The sequence below is a fragment of the Cupressus sempervirens genome, chromosome 1 (genome assembly GCF_028749045.1).
Source record: "Cupressus sempervirens isolate cs-2001-9-10 chromosome 1, ASM2874904v1, whole genome shotgun sequence".
Classification (NCBI taxonomy): Eukaryota; Viridiplantae; Streptophyta; class Pinopsida; order Cupressales; family Cupressaceae; genus Cupressus; species Cupressus sempervirens.
The window spans coordinates 788,729,717-788,737,738 of record NC_143118.1 but is presented as its reverse complement, the minus strand read 5'-3'; the positions used below and the strand labels follow the sequence as shown (position 1 = coordinate 788,737,738).

Sequence of the window (8,022 nt, the reverse complement as noted above, 5' to 3'; positions counted from 1 at the left end):
ATGGTCACTTGTACCGTGGGACAAATCAATTACAATATGCATAGAAGCGCGTAAGATGAGGTTTCCACATCATTTCCATGTTTCTACTGATTCCGTGTCCTATGTCGTTTGAATCTTCTCCTACATTTCCCACGCTCTTTAATATGAACGCTCTATTTCGTGTGGTCCAGCTTGTATGGGTTGAGTCGTGGAAAGGCAACCGTAGCATTCCTCGGTGGCGGGCCAAAGTAAAAAATAATAATTTAATTCCCTTCAACGAAAAATCTATATAAAGCCGGTCTAATGCAGCTCCCGACATATTCAGGAAGAAAGACAATAGTAGGAGCAAATAGACTGAAGTTTCAAAAGTTTTGGATTTAGATCGCTGCTAGCATTGTATAAGCAGGTCGATAATAATGGAAGGATTCATATTATCAAAGAGGTTATGGACTGAAGCCTTGTTTTTATGCTTTGCAATTTCCTGTCTAAATGTTAGAGCACAGCCACTGCTAGCGGGAAGTTGGGACATTCTGTTGGAGAATGCGGGTGTTTCAGCAATGCACATGACACTTTTACGCACCAATAAAGTGCTCATCTTCGACCAGACCCTGGCGGGCCCCTCGCAGATAAGCAGAACTGACTCAACCTGCGGTAGTGGAACACCGCCCGCGGGTGAAGATTGTTGGGCGCACTCCATCGAATTCGATATTGCGAGCAACAAGGTCAAGCCTCTGCATGTCATCACGGACACGTTTTGTTCTTCGGGCTCCTTTGTCAGCAACGGTACTCTTGTGCAAACTGGCGGATGGAGCAACGGTGACAGGGTGATCCGTTCCTTCACTCCATGTTCGGACTCGTCCTGCGACTGGGTTGAATCTTCCACATTGCTTTCCTCCAGAAGATGGTATTCTTCCAACCAGATCTTGCCCGACGATCGGATCATCGTCGTTGGAGGTCGGAGATCGTTTAGTTATGAATTCGTTCCTAAGAGACCTGGCGAAGGGGCGTTCCAGCTCCCCTTTTTGGTAAAGACAAATACTGTCGATGAGGAGAACAACTTGTACCCGTTCACACATTTGTCTTCTGATGGCAATCTCTTCATCTTTGCCAACAAGGATTCGATCCTCCTCGACTACAAGAATAATAAGGTGCTCAGAACATTCCCCACAATGCCTGGCGGTGGTGCACGGAACTACCCTTCATCGGGTTCGTCCGTCATGCTGCCCCTCGACTCCGCTAACAATTTCCAAAGGGTGGAGATTCTCATCTGCGGGGGATCGCCCGACGGAGCCTTCAAAAAAGCCACATTTAACCAGACGTTCGTGGAGGCGCTCAAGAGTTGCGGAAGATTGGAGATCAGATCGTCAAATCCAACATGGCAAATGGAGGACATGCCCGGGCCGAGGGTGATGAACGACATGCTCATACTTCCCACCGGCGAAGTTCTCATAATCAACGGCGCCATGGAAGGAACTGCCGGCTGGCAAACTGCGAGAGAGCCTGCTCTGAGTCCTTTTCTCTACAGACCCGCTGAAGCCGTGGGGAATCGTTTCCGGGTCCTAGCTGCTACGGCGATTCCTCGAATGTATCACTCTACTGCAAATGTTCTTCCGGATGGGCGGGTTCTGGTGGGCGGGAGTAACTCCAATTTTGGATACCGCTTCTCTGGCGTGCCATTTCCGACAGAGCTTCGACTGGAAGCGTACATTCCTTATTACCTGCATTCCAATTACGATCCCGAAAGGGCAGCCATTACTTCCATTTCTACGAAAGCGATCAAGTACGGTTCGAAATTCGTCGTCCGCTTCTCTCTTCCCAACCGTCCCAGCACCAATATTCGTTTCCATGTTTACGCCCCTCCCTTCACGACGCACACGTGGTCGATGAATCAGAGAATGCTGTCGTTGGCAGCCACAGCTGTCGTCAAAGGCAGCGGCGGGTATTTGGTGGGTTTGACGGCTCCACCTACAGCGGTGGCGGCTCCGTCAGGGTACTACTTGCTCACAGTTGTCAATGGAGGGATTCCCAGCAAGGCCGAATGGATTCGCTTCATTAATTAACACATAGAGGAGGATATTATGAAATTCTTTGGGTTTCTGCTAATATTCTTTGATTGTTGATGAGATAAAAATAAAACGTTTCTTTCGTAAGGAGGACGGGAAAGTAGGTAAAATGATTGCATACCACATAAATAGTTATTATTATTTACACGGCAAAAGTAGTCGGTGCCAGCTGATGGCGACCGCCGACATTGCTAATGACAGGTTTTTCGTTAGTTATGAATGAGATTCTCACATAGAAATTATATGGAACTCAACTTAGATTCCCAACCTTGGTCTGCTTTTAAAAATTCTTTATACAGTATTCTTATTGTTTGTTATAGTGATATATAAAATAAATAAAGGTAGCTGTTATAGTTCTTCCTAGTAACTTATTCTTTCTATAAACAACACATAATAGAAGATATTATGCTCGCTTAAAAAATACATAGCTAAGAATTTGAATCTTATTCCCCACTTTCGTAGTTGAGAAAAGCCAGGCTTTGGATGTTCGCCGACAAAACAACAATGAATAATAATAAAACTAGCACTTGCACTCAAAAGGAGGTGCAAGGGTAGTCAATAGGATTTTTATTTGAAAGAATAATTAAAAATATATAAAATAGAAGGAAGCATATAAAATTGACATTATACAAATATGTGTTGCACCATAACCATTTTGTATTAATAAATAAATAGTAGATTAATATTGTATAGGTTTTGTACTTTTAGATTTTAGAATGCATTATACATCATTAATATGTCAATATTTGAATCTTTTGAAAATTCAAAATAATTTTCATTTTTATGTTTAAAATTTCAATCAATTTCAATACATTAGAAAATGTTGCATGTGTAAACATAAATGAAACATGCTAGTGGAAGAGGGTGATTGTGGTTCCCTTCGTATGTCGTCACCAAAACTAACCTATCTTCCGCACACCTCTGAACCTGTGCACCCAATAAAACATCATTAACTTGTTCTTTACATTATATATGTATATATATATATAAAAGTTGTAATACAATTCCTATTTTCCTATAGTTTATGACATGGATCCTTATCTATGTAGGGGCATGGAAAGGGTACCTGTTTGCAAATTAGGCAACCGACAACCATGGTGCATTGGTAGTAGGCCTTGGGACACAGGTTGCCCTTGGCCATCTTTTGCCCATACTTCCTCCAATGGCATCGATTGCTTGTTTGTTACAATTACCTAAATAAAACTTAGCTTTTTCTTTTTCATCTCTTTTATAACAAGCCACGCGATGATGAGGATTTGGTTGTTGTTGACTGACCAAAGGGGCTTTAGATTTGGCCTGAACCGAAACATGAGCTTTTCTGATGGTTGCCTCAGTCTAATCAAGGGGCAGGGTGTTTTTGGTAGCCAACTTTGGATCCTTATTGGATTCTCATAGTTGGAATCCCCTATTTGTAGACATGTTCCTGAAGGCAGCTTCTCCACAACAGAGTACAAGGTTTCAATGGGAGCACCCAACATTTCCAAATCTTTCAAAACTATGGTGTCTTCCTTAGCGAAAGAAGCCTTTATTTATTTATGATCCTCCTTCTGAAAACTCATGAAAATAGCTGACCACAAGATTTGATGAGGCACTTGCACTTCAAGCAACGAAGTAGAAAAATTGAAACCATGAAACCATGTAGGAAAAGCTAGAATTCTACTGATTGTTGGAATTAAAAAATGGAAATATTTCAATGTCCAATAACTATACAATAATCCTCCAAATCTCTTTAAAACATATATGTAAAGACAGGTTGGTAGTGGTTACAATCTCATCATACCACCGTATCTGCAAAGAAGATTTCTTTAAAAAAATTCCATTATGAGGGATGGGAGAGCCAATATTTACACTTGATTCAATGCTTTATCCTAAAATATGACTGGGAAACCATTGAGTGGAGAGAGATAGTGTCGAGAGACATGTTGGATAATCATCACTATTGTTTGTTTGAGGTAGTTTATCTAGTAAGTGTTAAAAAATACTGATATCCCATATTAGTGTTGAGAAACACTATTCAAGTGGTGTTGAAAAACACATGTTGTTTCTGGAGGCAGATATGATTTCAAGGATCAATATGACATTGCCCGCTTACAAATTTTTTTTGTTTGATAGGACATGCTTAGTTTTTTTATTGAAATTTGCATGATCCATCAAAAGTATTAAAATTAATGTATTATGTTTCAATGACAAATATGAAAGCAAGAGAAGAGATTAATGCATGAAACCTTTAATTGTAAAATATACTCTCATGGTCTTGATTCAAGTCTACAAATAAGAATGATGGATCTAGTGGAAGACCTTTTTAGTGATGTAATATATAAATATTATTTGCTAACAAAAAATTCACATATGATAATTGTTTTACTTTACTTGTTAAATGATTAATTAGTTATTAAACCTATGTAGAATTATAAAGTATGTATATACATTCCATTCACGTAATGTATATGTACTTTGTATAAAAAGTTTAATGAACTATTTTGATACAATTGTGTAATTTTTGAGTCAAATTCATTCATCAATGTTGCATGATCAATTGTCCATAAGAACCTATCTCTCATAAAAATGAATGAAATAATAAGTATTCATTCTAGTCTAATAAAATTGTGTAATTTTTGAGTCAAATTCATCGATCCATGTTGCATGAGTAATTATCCATAAGAACTTATCTCTCATAAAAATGAATGAAATACTAAGTACTCATTGAATCTAGGTGATACCGAATGAAATAAACCATCATAAAGAGGTCCTACTTATCAATTCAATAAGCATAACTATAATGACAATAAATGTGAAATGATTTAATGAATTTTTTTTAAAGAAAGAGAGCTAGTCTATAGAATGCATTCCTCTAGACAACTAAGGAATAAATCAAATTCTATGAAGCAACATATATTATTTACCAAAATGTGCAAAAAAAACACATGATGGATCTGACAATTTAGGCTACTCTATGTAACTCCCATCATTAGAGAAAACAAAGGATGAAAATTACAAATTGGAGCTCCATGTAGGGATAACTACTTGGGATACAAATCACCTATATTTGTACAACATTATCTATATAAGGAATTATGATACTATTTTACTTATAGTATATTGAATCTTTTAATTGTTGAATTATAATTATTGTGATATTTTTGAGTCAAAATCATTGATCCATGTTGCATGAGTAATTGTCCATAAGAACCTATCTCTTATAAAAATGAATGAAATGCTAAGTACTCATTGAATCTAGCTAATACCCAGTGAAATAAACCATCATAACTTTCCAAGAGGTCCTACTTATCAATTCAATAAGCATAACTATAATGACAAGAAGGGTGAAATAATCATTGTAACAAAATTTATAAAAAAATATGACATCTAAATATTAATAAAAACCAATGTACAACCAACATATAAAGATAATAAAACTATTAGCTTATTCTAAAAGGAGATATTATTTTTTAGACAATTTTTGTTTCTAAAATAAAAGATAATATTAAATTATTAGAATTATAATTTCTAAAATAATCTATGTTGTCATATTAAATACTGATATTAACAACTCACTATTTGCAACTAAATTTCAAAAAATTACATACAAAAATATAATAAATTAATTTTACTAAAGGAAAAGAACATGTAAAATTTAAAATGTTGTTAATCCCAAAATAGCCTATGCCTTGTGCTTCGTGAAGTTTTGACAAATATTTTCTTTTATCCAGAAAGTAACTAGGTGTATGAATGTGATTTGACATCTATGACACAATCATGGCCATGCCAATCTAAATACACATGACATACCACTAGTGCAAATATGTTGCATCGTAGCTAGTGCCTAATGGACTAGAGATGACATAAGATATGTCAGCAATGAAAATCTAGCCCCATTTTTTGGATGGGGTTGGATTTCATGGTATGAATGGACAGTATTGACTAAAGTCTACATTAAAATGTAAAGCATACCAAGCGGGACATAGAAAAAAATGAAGTGTCCCCTTGGTAAGCTTTACGTTTTAGTTTAGCTAGCGTTGCCTGATTGGACATGCCCCATGTGAGCTGCATATCGAGGCATCATTGCTTTTGAGGGCATACTCTCCATATTGTCAACATTTTTTTTTTTAATATTAGACATGTTCAGTTAATTTTTTGAATTGTCTTATTATTTTTTATATATGTATTATCATTTGTAACTTAAAGTTTTAGTTTAGAGTTGATTGTTGAAGTATTGTATTTTAATAAATTGTTTATAGCTTCAACATATTTTTGTAGTATGTTAAAAAAAATTATAATTAATTATTAGAATAAATGATGATCATTATTATTAAATATTGAATTATTATTATTTAATAATTTTTTTGATAACTCTCTTTTAAAAAAAACTCTTAAATAATATGTTTATTCTTATAACTTATTAATAAAATGTAATAACTTTTTAATTTATGTCATGATTTTGGAGTCATTCTAGTTTTAATTTCTCCAAAAATAGTGTCTTAAAACAATTATAATAATGTAACAATTAATTTTTTCACTATGATTTAAAACATAAATTTATCTTCCATTAAGGAATTTATAATTTTTTAAATTATTTTAAAAAATTTATGTATTTTGTATTCTTAAAATAATTTAAAATAGTTTATATTTATATTAGTCTATATCATATGGATAATAATATTTTTAAATACACATTACATGATTAAATATATTATTAAAAACTATTATTGATTTAAATAAATTAGATAAAACATTTTTTATTACTATTAGATAGAATATTTATTTATCACTAACAAACTAAATATTTTTAGTAATAGATTTAGCAAATTATACATAAAATTACATTCAAATTTTAATTCTTCAATATAAACATTTAAATTTGTTATAAGATCAATGGGGAGAATGTTTTAAATTGTAAATTTAGAGAATGTCCAAAGTCTGCGCATATTAATGATGGTAAAACAAGTCATGAATAGCTTTGACAACCATGTTTGCTATAGGAAAAGTACAAAGTATTTATATATATGGTGATGCTAACATTACCAGGGACCAAAAAAAATTCAGCGTGCTAGAATGTCGGGCCTGGAGGCTGGAGAGTCGCCAGCAGTGAGAAAAAGGAGCCACCATGGTTTAGGAGGGTGGAGGTCGAGATCCACTGGTGGCAGTGCTGCAAAAATGGTGCTCCGGCTGCTTTCAGAATGCAGCCATGCTTTTCATCCTAAGTGCATCAACATGTGGTGGTGTTCTCACACGACTTATATTGTCTGAAGAGTCCATCTGATCTCCGTCAAAAGCTCAGATCCATGTGCAAATGTTGAACCTTTTCTCAAGCCAGAAGTCTTGATCATTGTAGATTGTGAAAATGATGAATCCTTGGTCATGATTAATAAAGAATATGTGCAAGTTGTTAGGGCTACAGAGGCAGGTAAAAGCTTGGTGGCTGAGGATCTGACTTTTATGGAGTACAAAAGTTCCAACCTTTAGAAGGCATTCAAAACTAACCAAAACACATCATATTTTAATCCCTTTTATATTTGCCCAAAGTCAACTCAAACTTGTCACTCAGGAGAATGAGAAAATGGAGGAGAGGTAGAAAACAAATAGAACCAATGACAAATAAACAGAGATGAGGATCTAAGCAAGGGTAGGTAGAGAAGACTCTCCACTAGCAATCCACTCAACACTCAACCGCACTCACTACAACACTAAGAAACCACAGTCACTACGCTGGCAACCCACTCAACACTCAACGCACTCACTATGCTGAACGTTAAACTATTGGTGGTACATATAAATGAACCATTTATCGGCAATGGTTATTTGACCAAATCTTTCTGACAGGACATCCCAGTGTAAGACCACTAGATAAGAAAATGGCATTTATGTCAAGCTTTATATCCCAACCACCAACCACCTACCAAGGAGAAAAGCTACTAGTGGTAGTTTACATTCACAACGAGGGCTTTCTGCATAGATTTGATCGCTTCCCTGACATACCACG

General features: G+C 35.4%; 1 pseudogene; it reads left to right on the top strand.

Annotated features, from left to right (window-relative positions):
- Positions 1 to 311: 311 nt before the first annotated feature.
- On the top strand, positions 312 to 2,309 carry LOC149580230 (aldehyde oxidase GLOX pseudogene; annotated as a pseudogene).
- Positions 2,310 to 8,022: the final 5,713 nt, after the last annotated feature.